Below are 17933 nucleotides of genomic sequence, written 5' to 3'. Positions count from 1 at the left end.
CGGGGAGGCTGGGTGGGCCATTAATCGTATATATCTGTCAGGTAAGTATGTATAAAAATGTTATTGTTATAATACAATTAAGTTTGTTCATACTTACCTGGCAGATATATATATAGCTGTATTCTCCGAAGTCCGACAGAATTTCAAAACTCGCGGCACACGCAGTGGGCGGCCAGGTGGTAGTACCCATTCCCGCCGCTGGGAGGCGGATATTAGGAACCATTCCCATTTTCTATTCATATTTTATCAGTGCCACTGTCTCCTGAGGGGAGGTGGGTGGGCACTTAATTATATATATCTGCCAGGTAAGTATGAACAAACTTAATTGTATTATAACAATAACATTTTGTTCATGAAACTTACCTGGCAGATATATATATAGCTGAATCCCAACTTCGGATGGTGGGAAGAGACAGAATAGGATTTGTAGGAAACTTAAATTAAGTAGATGATATACACCTTGGTTCCTCACCTGTTAGCAAAGTAGACTCTGTGATTACTGTCACTTCAGCCTGCTTGTGCTTAATCAGAGTTGCCAGCCAGGTGGAGACCTGTAGTGCTGGTGCGCTCTGGATGCTCTGTCAACGGGGACGTGACCTCAATGTGACAAGAGCATAGAGCCATACAAATGAGGGCAACGAAGCAACTGACCACCACCTGACCAACTATCCAAGACCCCCTGAACACTAAGCTAAGAGATGGGAGGTCTTCACCAAAGCCTCACCACAACCAAAAAACACAACAACTAAAAACTAACCTAAACCTAACTAAGGGATAGGGAGAGAGCTACCTTCAGCCCCCAAGACTGTGTCTGCAGAAACGTATGGCCCAAGAGAACAACAGTCCTCGTATATCGTTCTCACATCTCTCAAGTAGTGTGAGGCGAATACTGAATTGCTCCTCCAAAAGGTGGCGTCAAGGATGTCCTTGATCGACATGTTCCTTTGGAAGGCAAGCGAGGGGTTGCGACAGCTCTGACCTCGTGAGCTTTCACTCGCAAGAGGCTCAAATCGATCTGTGTGGAAGACGAATGAGCCTCTTTAATGACGTCCCTCAGAAAGAACGCCAAGGCGTTCTTGGATAATGGTATATCGGGTCGTCTAACCGAACACCAGAGATTATCTGAGGGACCTCGTACTTCTTTAGTCTTGTGGACATAAAACTTTAGAGCCCTGACAGGGCACAGGACACTCTCAGGTTCTTGGCCCACAAGGCTTGTCATACCCTTGATTTCAAAGCTCCTTGGCCAAGGGTTCGACGGGTTTTCATTCTTTGCTAAGAAAGTGGGACTCAAAGAGCAGACAGCATTGTCCCCTTTGAAGCCCACTCGCTTACAAATGGCCTGAATTTCGCTAACTCTCTTCGCCGTCGCCAGAGCAGTTAGGAAAAGAGCCTTCTTCGTCAAGTTCCTAAGAGACGCTTCATGTAGAGGTTCGAAAGGACTCGACATTAACAGTCTAAGGACTAAATCCAAGTTCCAAGAAGGAGGCCTCGCCTGAGGTATCTTGGATGTCTCAAAAGATCTCAGGAGATCGTGAAGATCCCTGTTATCAGACAGGTCTAGTCCTCTGTGTCGGAAGACTGCCGACAGCATACTCTTATATCCCTTGATGGTCGGGACAGCCAGCTTCTGTACATTTCTTAAAAATATGCAGGAAATCGGCTATCTGGCTCACAGAGGTAGTGGAAGAGGAAATTCCCTCCTTTCTACACCATGCCCTGAAGGAAGCCCACTTCGACTGGTAAACAGCTCTCGAGGACGTTCTCCTAGCATTGGCGATCGCCTTTGCAGCTGCTTTAGAAAAACCTCTCGCTCTGGCCAGCTTTTCGATAGTCTGAACGCAGTCAGACCCAGAGCGGAGAGGTTTCGGTGATATCTTGCGAAGTGGGGCTGTCTGAGTAGATCTTTCCTCCAGGGCAACGTCCTCGGAAAGTCTATGATGAAGGACATTACCTCCGTGAACCATTCCTTCGCGGGCCACATCGGGGCGATCAGGGTCAACCTCGTCCCCTCCGATGCCGCGAACTTCCTTACTACTTCCCCCATGATCTTGAATGGCGGGAAGGCATACAAGTCCAGGTTCGTCCAGTCCCAGAGCAGAGCGGTCTATAGCGACTGCTCCCGGATCCAGCACAGGGGAGCAATAAAGAGGCAACCTCTTTGTTCTCGACGTCGCAAATAGGTCGACTAACGGACACCCCCACAGTCTCCAGAGCTCTCGACAGACGTCCTGGTGCAACGTCCATTCCGTCGGCAGGATCTGATCTTGTCGGCTGAGAAGGTCTGCTCTGACGTTCTGGACTCCTGCGATAAATCTCGTCAGGATCCTTATCCGTCTCGCATCTGCCCACAGCAGAATCTCCCTCGCTAAATAAAAAAGAGGACGGGAGTGTGTACCTCCCTGCTTCTTTAGGTACGCAAGGGCTGTGGTGTTGTCCGAGTTGACTTGGACTACTTTCTCTGCAACCTTTTGTTGGAAGAACTGTAGCGCCAGAAAAACCGCCGCTAGTTCCTTTACATTGATGTGCCAGGACACCTGTTCCCCCCTCCAGGTGCCTGACACTTCCTCCCCTCACAGAGTTGCTCCCCATCCCGACACCGAGGCGTCGGAAAACAACACTAGGTCTGGGCTCAGAAGCTTTAGGGACAACCCCTCTCGAAACTTCCGAGGATCTAACCACCATCTTAGATGGTTCTTCACCGATCTGGTGATGAAAAGGGTCGCATTCAGATCCTCTCTGACTCTCCATTCGTCTGCTAAGAAAAACTGGAGAGGTCTGAGGTGTAGTCTTCCCAGGGAAACAAACTTTTCCAGCGAGGAAATGGTCCCAGCAGACTCATCCACTCCCTCAGCCGAGCAAGCTTCCTTCCCCAGGAAGGCCGAAACTCTCTCTAAGCCTTGCAGCTGTCGTTCCTGGGACGGAAACGCTCGAAAAAGCCACTGAATCCATCTGAATCCCCAGATACACGATGGACTGTGTTGGGGTCAGATGCGACTTTTCGAGGTTGACCAGAAGTCCCAGGGACTTCGCCAAGGCCAACGTGAAGTGAAGGTCCTTCAGACACCTTTCTTCTGACGATGCTCTGATCAGCCAATCGTCGAGATACAGGGACACTCTTATTCCTGCAGAATGTAACCATCTCGCTACGTTTTTCATGAGCATGGTAAATACCATCGGAGCCGTGCTTAAACCGAAACAAAGAGCTCGGAATTGCCAAACTTTGTCCCTTAGCATAAACCTCAGAAACTTTCTTTTGAAAGAGGGTGGATAGGCACGTGAAAGTATGCGTCCTGTAGGTCCAAGGACACCATCCAGTCGCCCAGTCTTAAGGCTCCTAGAACCGACTGAGGTGTTTCCATCTTGAATTTTTTCTTTTCTACGAAAAGATTCAGGCTGCTTACGTCCAAGACTGGACGCCACCCCGACGACTGCTTTGGTACCAGGAAAAGTCTGTTGTAATATCCTGGTGACCCCAGGTCTAAGACCTGCTCCACCGCTCTTTTCTTGATCATTTGATCCAAAAGATCTAAAAGAACCTGATGTTTCTCCCCTTGATACGACGGGGAAAGATCTCTGGGAGTCGTTAGAAAGAGGAGGAGGGGTCCACAAAGGGGATCTGTACCCCTGTTCCACTATCTTGAGGGACCACGCATCTGTATCTCTCTCTCTCCACGCCCCCGCAAAGAACTTTAGCCTGGCTCCGACCGGCATCTGAAGGACTTTCTTCTCACTTAGAGGATTTAGGTTTGAAGGAACCTCTTCCTCTTGCAAGTCCTCTCCCTAGGAGCGCTACGAAAGGGTTTAACCTTCCTAGGAGGTCGTCCAGACGACGACGTGGTAGGGACTGCGGGACGTCTTGAAGACTGGGCCAAGAGGTCCTGGGTAGCCTTCTCTTGTAGGCTCACTGCCAGGTCCCTTACCATAGCCTGGGGGAAGAGATGGCTCGAAAGAGGTGCAAAGAGAAGCTCTGCTTTCTGCGATGCAGAAACAGACCTCGCTGTAAAATTGCAGAAAAGCGCTCTCTTCTTGAGGAAAACAGTGCCGAAATGAGACACTAACTCTTCCGAACCATCCCTGACGCTCCGAGCCATTAAGGCCGACAATTGGTCTTGAAGCGACGCAAGAATACTCTTCGTTGGTGAACGGCAACCGAAGGAAGACGCAGGGGGGCGGTGGGGGGACCGACCTCCTTCCTTCTCCACTATGGTACACGCAACCTGCCTCTCCGAGGCGCGAGAGAAGCGCTTCTCAGCGTCGTCCTCGACGACGTCCTACCTCTCTTCTGTGGAGGAAACGCGTCATACGACGCAGGCGAAGACTGCAACGAGAGCGGAGAGAGGGGACGTAAAGCGTCCTCCCTAGGAAAAGTCCTTTTCAACGGACGCGAGTCTCTCCGAGCGCTCCACCCCTTGCGCGAGGAGGGCGCCTCGGAGGACGAAAAACATCCTTAAGGATGCGAGCCTGAGCACGCTCCTTGGCAGCCTGGGAAGAAGCAACAGGTCCTGCCGAAGGGACGCCAGATCGGTGGGGAGCCCCCGTAACCCTCTTGCGGCTTTCGACATGCCCACTCCCTGAGTTCTGGGAGTCCGACAGAGGTCAAGACCTAGAGGCATTATGGGGCCGATCTGACGCCCCCTCCACAACACTAGGGGGCACGATCACACACTTTACTCGAGCCATTTTCAAGGGCCAACACTTTGGACTCTAGAGTGCGTAATGACTCTAGAATCAGAGAAAGGGCATTACCTTCTCCAGACACAGAACTAGGGCCCTCAGGCAACAACACAGGATTAGGTGAAGCAAATTCTACTGGTGTTAAAATAGGAGAAATGTTACTTCCCTTACCTTTCGTAGAACCGCTCTTGGAGGAAGACCTCCTGATCCTATCGCGCTCCAACTTACGCCGATAGGATTCATACACCTTCCATTCATCCTCAGTCAAACTTTTGCATTCAATGCAACGATCAACCAGCAAACAAACATGCCCCCTACACCCCATACATACTGTGTGGGGGTCTACCGATGATTTCGGTAGCCTCACCTTGCAATCACTTCTCACACACACTCTGAAGCTCACTGAACTTGATCCCGACATCACGTTCATAGAAAAGCCAATCCAAAATCCAAAAACAGTCCACTATCGCGTATGCCAATCCAACAATCCAGAGTCAAAAACCAAAAGTCAATCTTAGATACTTATAACGAGTCAAATCCAAAAATCCTGGGCGGAGGTCTGTAAACAGGTGTTTTACCGACCGGCCGGCGACCAGAAAATATGAAATAAGAGAAAATGGGAATGGTTCCTGATATCCGCCTCCCAGCGGCGGGAATGGGTACTACCACCTGGCCGCCCACTGCGTGTGCCGCGAGTTTTGAAATTCTGTCGGACTTCGGAGAATACAGCTATATATATATCTGCCAGGTAAGTTTCATGAACAAACTTTATTGTATCATGACAATATCATTTTTATACATTCAACTTCCTTGCCAGATATATACTTAGCTGATTAGCACCCATTGGTGGTGGGTAAGAGACAGCTAACTACTGAAATAGACAGGTAAACAACATGACATTTTTATAATAATATAAAGTTTCACTTATACTTACCCGGTGGTTACATATAGCTGTCGTCTCCTGACGTCACGGCAGAATTTGAAATTCGCGGTAGCGCTAATGGTTTGACAGGTGATCCCTCTACTCCCGCCCTCTACCGGGTACCGGGAACCATTCCAACCATAAATCAGAAGTTTCATGCCTACCTGTCCATATGAGGGGAGGAGGGCGGGCTTCGTTATGTAACCACAGGGTAAGTATAAGTGAAACTTATATTATTATAAAAATGTCATTTCACTTATATAACTTACCCGGTGGTTACATATAGCTGATTGACACATTTAGGTGGTGGGACAATGCAGCTAAAATAACAACTGTTGGAATTATCCAAAGATATAGGTTCCTTACCTTTAAAGACCGCTGACTCAGTGGTTACTGCCTCTGTAGTCTGCTGGCCTTTATTGTACCGACAGGATATATGGATCCGTGCGTCGGACACAATAATAAGTACTTGCCGTTGAGGACGTGACAGTAACGGACAAGACTATAATGCCCCTGCTCAGGGCGCAGTACAAATCACCACAAAATACAATGAAAAACGAGGGATCACCACAAACGTTTAAGAAATACACCAGACATTAAAAGACTGAAAGATACTCAAAAAACTCCCTGTATCTTCAGACAACCTTAAAAATACAAAAAACATAATCAAGGAGAAAAGTTAGTGAGGATGGGATACATCCTTCTCTCCCTCACCCAATACCGTGTCAGTCACAATGAATGGCCCCAATGTACTGCAATTTTCATATGTGGAGTTTGCCAAATCTAGGTCAGAATAATGAGATTGCGAAGACAGAATTGCTTCTCCAACTATGTAGATTTAATAATGTCTTCAAAGACAGATTACGTCTAAAGGCCATAGACGTAGACACTGCTCTTAATTTCATGAGCTTTGATTCTTTAAAACACTTGATATCTGAGTCCTGACATTGTCCGTGTGCCTCAGAAATCAAATTCCTTAAAAAGAAGGAGAGCGCATTTTTAGAAAGAGGACGAGAAGGATCTTTCACTGAACACCACAGGTTATCACTCTTACTTATACTTTGGTCCTTTGCACATAATGTCTAAGTGCTCTCACTGGACAGAGAAGACATTCAGGTTCATTAGGCCCCACTAACTCCGAAATGTTCTTTATAGAGAAAGAACGAGGCCAAGGACGTGAGGGATTTTCATTCTTAGCCAAAAACCCCGCATTGATGAGCAAATGGCATTGCCCTTAGCGAATACCAAACTCTCTTTATCAATAGCATGCAGCTCACTGATTCTTCTAGCTGATGCTAAAGCACAAAGAAAAAGGGTCTTCCTGGTCAGATCTCTAAAAGAACTAGAGGAGATCGGTTCGAATCTATCTGACATCAGCCATTTAAGAACTACATCCAGGTTCCAAGCTACTGTTCTTGACTCCTTTGTCTTGGTCGTATCAAAGAACGAATCAGGTCTGAGAGGTCTTGATTATTAGAAATGTCTAATCCTCGATGTCTGAACACAGAAGACAAACATAGCTCTATAACCCCTAATCGTCTGGGTAGAAAGCTTCTTCTTCTCACGAAGAAAAAGAAGGAAGTTAGCTAACTGAGGCTATAGAGGTCTTAGAAGACGAAATTCCTACTTCTTTGCACCAAGCTCTGAATTGGACCCAACTTAGCTTGGTACACTCGATCAGAGGATTCTCTTCTGGGTCTAGCAATAGCCCTTGAAGCTCTCTTTGAAAATCCTCTCTTTCTGAGGAGATGCTCGACAGTCTGAAGGCGACTAGTCAAAGAGCGGACAAGTTGTGATGGAACCTCAGAAAGTGGGGCTGTCTGAGTAGATCCTTCCTTAACGGTAACTCTCTCGGAAAGTCCGTCAACAGCAGTAGTAGATCCGGAAACCATTCCCTGGCCGGCCAAAAGGGGGCTATCAGAGTCATCCTGACGTTCTGATGACCTCTGAACTTTGCCAGAACTAATCTTAGCATTTTGAAAGGTGGAAAGGCATACAGATCCAGATTTGACCAGTCCAGAAGCATGGCATCCACTGTAAACGCCTCCTCGTCTGGAACTGGGGAGCAATACAGTGGTAGACGAGCTGTCTTGTTTGTGGCGAAGAGATCCAACTGAGGACATCCCCAAATCCCCCAAAGCTTCTTGCATATTTGAGGATGTAACGTCCATCTGTGGAGAGATTGCCTCCTCTCCTGCTGAGAATGTCCGCCTTTACATTCTTCGAGCCTTGAATAAATCTTGTGCTCAAGGCAACCTTGTTCTCTTTCGCCCAAATGAATAGGTCTCTCGCCGCCTTGCACAGAGAGAACGAGTGTGGTCCCCCCCTGTTTTTTGATGTAAGAGAGAAGCCGCGGTGTTTTTGTCATGCTTAGAACCAGCACTACTTTCCCTCTTACCTCTGTCTTGAAGTGCATTAGAGCCAAATGAATTCGCCTTCAACTCTTTTAGATTTATGTGCCAGCTTCTCTGATGAATCTGCCAAAGTCCGACACTTCCTTTCTCCCCAGAGTAGCTCCCCACCCTTTGTCCGATGCGTCCTGACAAAAGCGTAAGGTTGGGGCTCAACTGCTTAGAGACAAGCCTTCCTCTAGCCTTCCTTCTGATTTCCACCAAAGTAGGTCCTGTTTGATTTCCTTCCGAGATGGGGAACACGAAGGAGTCTGGGAACTTCTTCCTTTGCCACTTCTGCTTCAAGTAAAATTGAAGTGGTCTCATGTTGAGCCTGCCCAGACTTACAAATTGCTCTATTGAAGCCAAGGTTCCTAAAAGGCTCATCCACTGATTCGCCGAGCAAGTTTGTCTGACGAGAAAATTCGTCTATTTTGTTCAGGCAAGAGTCGATCCTTTGGCGAGACGAAAGCCTGAAAAAGAACTGAATTCAGTCTCACTCCTAAATAAACTATCTCCTGAGAAGGAGTGAGACATGACTTTTCCTTGTTTACTAACAAACCTAGGCTTTCCGTCATCCTTAAAGTCTTTTGTAGGTCCTCCACACACTTCTGTCTGGACCTTTCCCTGAGAAGCCAATCGTCTAGATACATGGATATTCGTATCCCGTCTAGATGAAGCCACTTTGCTACTGACGACAGAACTCTGGTGAACACTTGTGGAGCTGTCGACAGGCCGAAGCAGAGGGCCCTGAACTGATAAATGCGGCCCTGGAACACGAATCTCAGGAATCTTCTCGATTCCGAATGAATCGGAATATGAAAATAAGCGTCCCGAAGGTCTATTGGAAACCATCCAATCTCCAGGATGAAGAGCTGCTAATACCGATTGGGTCGTTTCCATAGAAAACTTCGTCTTCAGGACAAAGACGTTCAGGGCACTGACGTCCAACACCGGTCTCCAACCCCCGTGGCCTTCTTTACCAGGAAAAGGCGATTGTAAAATCCTGGTTCCTGCGGAGAGTCCACTAACTCTATGGCCCTCTTTGCCAGTAAGGCGAGAACTTCTTGATGGAGGGTCAGCAATTTTTCGGAGTTCTCCGAGTAGGCTGACAAATTCACAGGAAATTCTGTGAGAGGGGGGTGCTTGATGAACGGATGGTGTATCCTTCCTTCAGGACCTGGACCGTCCAAGGATCCGCTCCGAGATGAAACCAGGTCTGCCAGAAAAAGGTGTAATCTGGCTCCTACTGCTGTGTGGAGGACTACGGGCCTACTTCTTGATGGAAGAGGGAGTGGTTTTAGAAGAGGCTCTACCTCTCCACGAAACCTGGAGGAAGATCGAACGGGAGCTCTCCCTCGAAATGGTTTAGGAGCTTCCGTGGGAGGGAGCACTCCGAGAAGCAGAAAGAACCGGAGCTATCTTCTGGGCTTCTTCACTGACTGTGATAACAGATCCTGGTCGCATCTGTGTTAAAGATTGAGCGATCTCGCTCACAATCTCTTGCGGAAATAGGTGTTTCTTGTCCAAAGGGGAGAGAAGAGGCAAGGCAGACTTCTGGTTCGATGAAACCCCTTTCGACAAGAAGGAGCACCAAAGCTGTCTCTTCTTCAACACTCCAGAGGCGAAAATGGCAGCGAGCTCCGAGCTCCATCACAGATGCCTTTATCGATACAATCCAGTACCGAGGCAAAATCCTTCAACTGCTCCTCCGAAAGTCCAAATGGACTTGACTTTCCTGGCCAGCAAAGCAATTGCCCAATCCAGGAAGCTAACAACTTCGAAAACACGGAAAACACTCTTTGCAAAGATGCTCCAGTTCATTTGTTGAAAAGAAATCTTAGCAGTATTAAGGGCTGCTCTGCGGGAAGAGTCCACGGTAGGCAGTCACACCCCAGGGAAAAAACTTCTCCAGTGTCATACCGACACGGCTCCTTGACGAAAGTCTCGAAGGGGGAAGACAAAAAACATTTTTCCCCTGTTCCCTCTTCTCCAAAAGCCAAGCGTTAACTTTCTTGATAGCTTTCTTAGCCGAAATCGAGAGGACGAGACGCGTGAACGAGGACGAGGAGTCAGGCTTACTGTCCTTTTTCCACTGCGAACTAGGAGAAACTGGAACGGAAGGCGCAAAAGAATCTCCAAAGTTGTCAACGAAGGATCGTAAAAGGAGTTTATACCCCGACAAATGCTTGTCTTTTTCTGTAAGTCCTTCTCTTTTCTTCCTCCAAATCCGAAGCTTCCTTCGACGAAACTGGCGAACATTCCATCGGAAGAGGAATCTTGTTCGGCGAAGTCACACCCTGACGCGTCCGAGGAGGGTGTGAGAAAGCAGGATAAGACGTCTGAGCCTGTACTGTGTTACGTAGTCCGGGCCGGCTGAGCTGGCGGCTGCGTTGGCGGCTGAGCTGGCGGCCGCGCTGGCGGCTGAGCTGGCGGCTGAGCTGGCGGCTGAGCTGGCAGCTGAGGTGGCGCTCGAGCGAGAGCCTGACGTGGCGCCATAGACGGAGTCAAGAAAGGAGTCCGACCAGGGCGCCTGAAGTGGCGTCTGAAGAGGAGTCACATGGAGAGTCTGAGCCTGAAGAGGCGACTGCAAAGGAGCCTGCGAAGAGGACTGCACAGTAGTCTGCGGAAGATGTAAGGCGGTTGGGAGCGCATTCGGGGACGAAAGAGACTTGCCAAAAAGCTCCAAGATACTGCCTAACTTGGCATTCATCTGTTCAAACACCGAAGGTTGAGGATCCACCGACGTAGAAGGCGCGGGAGGTGTAGAAGGATGATCCACAAACACGTCTGGAGCCGCAGGAGTTATCGCTTGAGGAGCCTCTGGAGAAGGCTCCGAAGGAGTGTGCGTGTTCGGCTTCTCCACTTCTATGAGAGCAAGGGCGATAAATCGAAAACCGCGGAGAAAAAGCTTCAGGCTCCTCCCAAAAACTACAAGAAGGTCGGCAGGCCGCCACCTTGTGGGAACGCAGCAGGCGAAACATCGCGCGACCTTTTTCAGCGGTCTAGAAGTCTTATTACGCCAACCTCTATAAGAGGAAACATCTGAACTAGAGTCACTTGACGAAAAACACTTCCTCGCAACACCTTTCCAATGGTGAGCGACAGCATCCTGGGATACGGCTACAGGATTGCTTGAGGGGGCGGCTGCTCGGGAGCAGGTCCCGCTCGCCTCCCTTCGGTTTTCGGCATGCCTCCTCCCAGGATCTGGGGAGTTTGACATGGGGCCTAGACCTAGGAGAACGAACGGGCGAACAACCACCTCCTCCACTACACTTGCACTAAGTAAATTTATCACACTTAACGACCACTTCTTGCACTGTCTCACCCATTTTCTGCATCGTGGTGAGGAAAGAGACAAATTTCGAGTCCATATCGGCTCGTAATACTGACACGGGATCGACAGATTCGAGGGCAGGAGCAACCACTACGGGGTTAATAGGAACAGGATTAATAGAATTCAGAGGAATATCCTGGCTACTCACTAACTTAGAAGAAGATCTCTGTGAAGCCTTTCTGATTCTATCTTTTTCTAACTTTCTCATATACTTTCCCAGTGCCTTCCACTCCTGAGATGTTAGAGACTTACATTCTTTCACACGTATTCTCAAAAGAACATTCACGTCTCCTACAACTAACACAAGTAGAATGAGGATCAAGTGAAGCTTTAAGAAGTCTAGTCTTACACCCACTACTACACACCCTATACTGAACAGAGCCGGTGTCAGACATCGTGAAGAATTCAAAATAATTCCTGAAAAGGACAACAATATCAAAACCAAAATAACTATAGCGCTAGCAAAAAGATCAGTAAACTCAAGGTTACATCACCAAAAGGATAAGAAAACCAATGATGATCAAATCCAAATTCCAACCAGCAGAGGAACCGTGTTTTATTACCGGTTCCGACGGCAGGAAACTTCTGATTTATGGTTGGAATGGTTCCCGGTACCCGGTAGAGGGCGGGAGTAGAGGGATCACCTGTCAAACCATTAGCGCTAAAGCGAATTTCAAATTCTGCCGTGACGTCAGGAGACGACAGCTATATGTAACCACCGGGTAAGTTATATAAGTGAAAATATGTTGTAGGTATTAACAAACCTTGGTTCCTACCTTATTAGGCTGAAGACTTCGCGGCTACTGCCTTGGAGTCTGCTTAGCCTCAAGAGCCTCAGCGAGATATTGATCTATGGCTAAGAGTTCTTGTGGGTCTGCCAATGGGGTCTTATCCACTTACTCGGCGAGCCTAAAGGCCGGGCCTTTGTCATTGGGTGCTATTCTACTAACATGACAATACACCTTGGTTCAAGGAGCACAACACCGATCCCGATCACCTGATCCTAACATCCATGTTAGTTCTAAGATGCAAGGAGTTATCCACCCCGAACTCCTTACAAACAACCAAAAACTCGAAACATAATTACACGTTCATTTATAACAAAATAGCACAAAAAAAAATTTTGTACCCCCCTACTAGCCATACATACCCTTTGATCCCCTACCAGCCAATGACAACTATGCGGCCCGTTGCGACATCCGTGAGCTTGCTAATAGAAAACCAAGCATATCTGACAAGAGGGTTTAGTACGATAAAATTAAAATATTTTAAGGATCAGTCTTTGCTCCAAGACCCAGAACTATATCTGCTGATACAAATGGACCTAGAGAGAAGCACTTCTCATAAGTCACTTTCACATCCTTCAGGTAATGAGACGCAAACACTGAATTGCACCTCCAATAAGTAGTCTCAATGATATTTCTAAGAGACATATTCTTTGGAACGCAGGGACGTTGCTACTGCCCTCCACCTCATGGGTCTTAACCTTCAGAAGACCGAAGGATTCCTCCGAGCAGTTCTTGTGTGCGTCAGTAATTACGCTTCTCACAAAGAAGGCCAAGGCGTTTTTGGACATGAGTTCTTTTGGGGTTCCTTCACAGGCCAACACCAAAAGACCTTTGTGACAAACCTCCCATCTGTTTCATTTCTCTCTAAAATAAAATTTAAGAGCCTCCTCCACTGGACAGAGAGACCTCTCTGTCTCTCTGCCTACAAGGTTAGATAGACCTTTTACCTCAAAGCTTCTGGGCCAAGGTTTTGATGGGTTCTCGTTCTTCGCCAGAAAACAATGTCTGGAACGAGCAGATAGCAGCATCTCCTTTGAATCCCACTGTGGAGTCCAGAGCGTGCAATTCGCTCGTCCTCTTGGCTGTAGCGAGAGACAACAGGAATAGCATTTCCTAGTGACGTCGCGGGAAGGAAGCCAGATGTAGAGGCTCAAATTTATCCGAGGAAAGGAATTTTCAGGACCACGTCCAGGATTCCAACTAGGTGTTCTAGGAGTTGCTGATTTTGAAGTTTCAAAAGGACCTAATCAAATCATGTAGATCTTTGTTATCTGCAATTTCTAGCCCTCGATTCCTGAATACTGAAGACAGCATGTTCTGTATCCCTTGATTGTTGACACAGATAGGTGCGAGTTCCTCTCTCAGAAAGAGGAGGAAATCGGCAATGTTAACTATAGAGGTACTGGAGGAGGACAGCTTCTGACTCTTACACCACCTCCTAAAGACTTCCCACTTCGATTGGTATACTCTTCTCGTCGAAGATCTGCGGGCTCGAGCGATAGCGCCTGCAGCCTTGCGAGAAAAGCCCCTCGCTCTGACAAGTCTTGCGATAGTCGAAAGGCAGTCAGAGCGAGACCGGGGAGGTTTGTGATGAAACCTCTCGAAGTGGGGTTGTCTGAGTAGATCTGGTCTGCTTGGAAGAGATCTTGGGAAGTCCACTATCCACTCCAGTACCTCCGTGAACCATTCTTGGGCTGGCCAAAATGGGGCTATTAGGGTCAACTTCGTGCTCTTTGAAGCTACGAACTTCCTGAGCACTTCCCCCCAGGATCTTGAACGGGGGAAAGGCGTAGGCGTCTAAACCCGACCAATCCAGGAGAAACGCGTCTATTGCAAAGGCTCTCGGATCTTCCACTAGAGAGCAAAAAGATCTCTACTCTTTTGGAGAGGAACGTCGCAAACAGGTCTATGTGAGGTCCTCCCCCACAGGGACCAAAGACTTCGGCACACTTCTGCGTGTAGAGTCCACTCTGTGGGAAGGACCTGATTCCTCCTGCTTAGTCTGTCCGCTCTCACATTCTTTATCCCTTGCACAAATCTTGTGAGGAGAGTTATACCTCTTTCCTCTGACCAGGTTAACAGGTCTTTTGTCAACTGATAAGAGGGAGAAAGAGTGCGTCCCTCCTTGCTTGCGTATGTAAGCCAGAGCCATGGTGTTGTCCGAGTTTATCTGTATCACCCCGCCTCTGACTATCTCCTCGAAGAACCTTAAGGCTAGGTGTATGGCCACTAGTTCCTTGCAATTGATGTGCCAGGACACCTGTTCCTTTGTTCAGGTGCCTGACACCTCCCTTGCTCCTAGCGTCGCTCCCCATCCCGACTCCGAAGCGTCGGAAAATGACAATTTGTCCAAAATTGCATTTTTCCTAACTATACAAACCTGAGGTCCTTTTACAATAGGAAGGTACTAGCGGCAGCTGGATAGGTCGTAAGCTTTTGAACAAGGGGTTCGGTAGTTAACTGCTTGTCCGACAGGCGCGCGCGCGCGACTGGGAGGTAAACAAATCACTTTTGCTTTTGGCCCAAGCAAAAACTGCAGAGTGAGGGGTGGCATGAGGTGGGACTATGTGTAAAAGGACCTCAGGTTTGTATAGTTAGGAAAAATGACAATTTGTCTAAAATTGCATTTTTCCTAACTATACAAACCTGAGGTCCTTTACAATAGGAAGGTACTAGCGGCAGCTGGATAGGTCGTAAGCTTTCGAACAAGGGGTTCGGTAGTTAAACTGCTTGTCCGACAGGAGGCGCGCGCGCGCGACTGGGAGGTAAACAAATCACTTTTGCTTTTGGTCCAAGCAAAAACTGCAGAGTGAGGGGTGGCATGAGGTGGGGCTATGTGTAAAAGGACCTCAGGTTTGTATAGTTAGGAAAAATGCAATTTTAGACAAATTGTCATTTGTTCCGACACGGCATACAAACCTTCGGTCCTTTTACAATAGGAAGACTCACTTCTTGGTGGGTGGAATCTGAGTCTTTTGTGAACAGACTGGTGTTTGCCCAACCTTGGAAGCCTCCCTGGTCGTAAGAGCGAGGGAGGGATCCAAGCCTCTGTCCGATTGATCGGGGTGTGCACCGCAGGATCAATGGTCAGACCTCTGGACCGAGTACTAAGAGAGAGGCAAGCGTATCTCTTCGTACCAGCAATGTAAGAACTTGTTCCTGTACAGGAGCAAAGTTAAAGTCATGGTTTTGACTCTTGTAGGCATCCACTTCCCCCCCTTGTAGAAGGAAGTGGTGGATATTCTGCTCCCATCCCTCGTGAAAGGGATAGGATGGGGCTCTGTCATATAGCTCACCGGCATCTCGTCCTTATCCAGCAGGGTGATGACCGTATCCCTCTACCCACAGGTAGTGAGGGGTAGAAAAAGATAGAAAGAGAAGCCAGTCACTTTCTCATCACTATCTATTCATACAGTCACACCAGGACTCGATGCTGTTCAGCCTGCTAGGGTCTGGGTTAGCTAGACGACGTGTTGAGCAGCCACCACGGGTCCTAAGGAAACCGATCCAAGGACCTATGGGCAATATCCAAGAGGTATAAGGAAGTTGCCGGTGGTCTGGTTGTACCAGACCCCTGCCTTCCATACCTGCGCCACGGAGAAGTTCTTACGAAACGCCAACGAGGGGCCAATACTTCTGACTTCGTGAGTTCTCGGACGGGACGTACGGATGTCGTCACTACCCTCAGCCTCATACGCCCTCCTGAAGACCTCACGCAGCCAGGACGAAAGAGTGTTCTTGATACTTCTTTCTTGTTGACCCATTGCTAACGAAGAGGCGTCGACACTCAGGCCCGAGGTGTCGAGTTCTCTTCAGATAGCGCCGTAGCGTCCTCCCAGGACAAAGCAGCATCTCATCCACATCATTATCTGCATGACGCTCCCGTACTCTCTTCGCCGATGCCAGGTCCAGCAAGACGAGGGTCATTTGAGTTCCCTGGGTTGGCAAGACCTTTGGAAGCTGCTCCTAAGCAAGGAGATCTCGAACGAGTTCGAGATGTCCAATCCCGTCAGTTCAGGAGGAGCGACAAGGCGGCTCTGTATCCTTTGACTGTGGGAACTTAGAGGAGCTTCCTCGGCGAAGAAAAAACGAGGAAATCCGGTACCTGCTGAAGAGTGGCTCTGAGAAGAGATAGGCCCCGTCTACGACACCAACCACCGAAGACGGCCGACTTCCCCTGGTACACAGCTGCAGAGGACTGACGGACGTTTCCAGCCATCTCTGTTGCTGCGCTACGACAAAAAAACTTCTCGTTCGCAAGAGAAGGTGGATAACAGCCAGCCGTGAAGACGATAGGGACTGGACTGCTCGGTGGTACCCGCTCGACGTTTGTGTGGCTGGCCGAGAAGGTTGTGCCAATGGGGAATCTCTCTCGGTTCTCTTGCGAGAAGAGCCAGCAGGTCCGGATACTAAACGGCCTGTGGCCATTGGAAGCCATCAGGATCATCCTGAGATTCGGGATGACCAGTGCTCGACTGATCACCTTGCGAATCAGGCTGAACGGGGGAAAGGCATAGGCGAAGAGGTTGTCCCACGGGTGTTGAAGAGCGTCCTCTGCAGCTGCCCCTGGATCCGGCACGGCCGCGAAGAACACCTGGAGCTTCCTGATGTGCCGGATGGCGAACAGATCCTCGACTGGTCGCCCCCACAGGTCGAAGAGCCTTTCCGCCACGTCCTGGTGTAGAGACCATTCGGTCCTTATCACCTGATCCCGACGGCTGAGCGTGTCTGCTACTACATTCCCTCCCTGGAATGTAGCGTGCCGACAGCTCTATTGAGTGTGCCTCGGCCCACTCGTGCACCTGCCGAGTCAACTGATACAACGGGAGAGACACTAGGCCCCCCTGTTTGTTGACGTAAGCCACCACCGTGGTGTTGTCGTACATCAACACCACTGAGTGTCCCATCAAGCGGTCCTGGAACTCTTGGAGAGCAAGGAACGCTGCCTTTAGTTCCAGTACATTGATGTGAAGGTGCTTGTCGTTCTCGTACCACACTCCTGAAGGTCCGCAACTCTTCCAGGTGTGCACCCCCATCCCTCGGTCGATGCGTCTGAGAGCAGCTGCATGTCCGGGGGGGAGAGTGCGCGGAGGCACTCCTCTCAAGGGGTTCCTGTCGTCCAGTCACCTGGCTAGGTCCTGCCTCACCTCCTGTGTCAGTGACCATGGAAGGCTTGGGGGATCCGTCGCCTGTGACCAACTCTCCTTTGGTCTCCCTGAAGAGACCGCAGGTGAAGACGCCCGTTAGGGACTGGCTTCCCGAGTGACGACAGGTGTCCGATCACGACTTGCCATTGCTGAGCTACCTGTTCCTGCCGAGACAGGAACTGGTTGGCTGCCTCCCTGAAATCTGCTACCGTGTCGATCAGCATACCCAGGTACTTCATCCTCTGCTTGTGCTCGAGATCGGACTTTTCGAAGTTCAGAACGATCCCCAGATCGCGACAGAACTCGAGCATTCGATCCCTGTCCTGTAGCAACTGCGAGCGGTAGCTCGCCAGGACTAACCAATCGTCGAGATACCCCCTCAGACATATCCCGTGCGAATGGCCCAAAGCAGACACCAGAGTGAACACTTGCGTGAACACCTGTGGGGCGGTTGAGAGACCGAAGCAACGTGGCCTGAGCTGGTACACCGTCCCGTCGAGGATGAAGCGGAGGTACTTTCCGAAGGACTGATGAATGGGTATTTGTAGATACGCATCCTTCAAGTCCACTGAAAGCATGAAATCGTTCTCCCTGATAGAGTCGAGCACTGAGCGTGCCGTCTCCATCGTGAACCGGGTCTGGCGAACCAACCGGTTCGGGGGAGAGAGATCT

General features: G+C 49.2%; 1 long non-coding RNA gene across 3 annotated transcripts in view; it reads right to left on the bottom strand.

Moving 5' to 3' along the window:
* The window catches only part of LOC135210275 (uncharacterized), a 78476-nt gene that overhangs the window by 27944 nt on the left and 32599 nt on the right, over window positions 1–17933 (bottom strand). The gene's annotated exons all lie outside the window — the stretch shown is intronic.

Source organism: Macrobrachium nipponense, chromosome 39 (assembly GCF_015104395.2).
Source record: "Macrobrachium nipponense isolate FS-2020 chromosome 39, ASM1510439v2, whole genome shotgun sequence".
Taxonomy (NCBI): domain Eukaryota; kingdom Metazoa; phylum Arthropoda; class Malacostraca; order Decapoda; family Palaemonidae; genus Macrobrachium; species Macrobrachium nipponense.
Note: the sequence above shows the minus strand (reverse complement) of the source record. Positions and strands in the feature narration are given on the sequence as shown.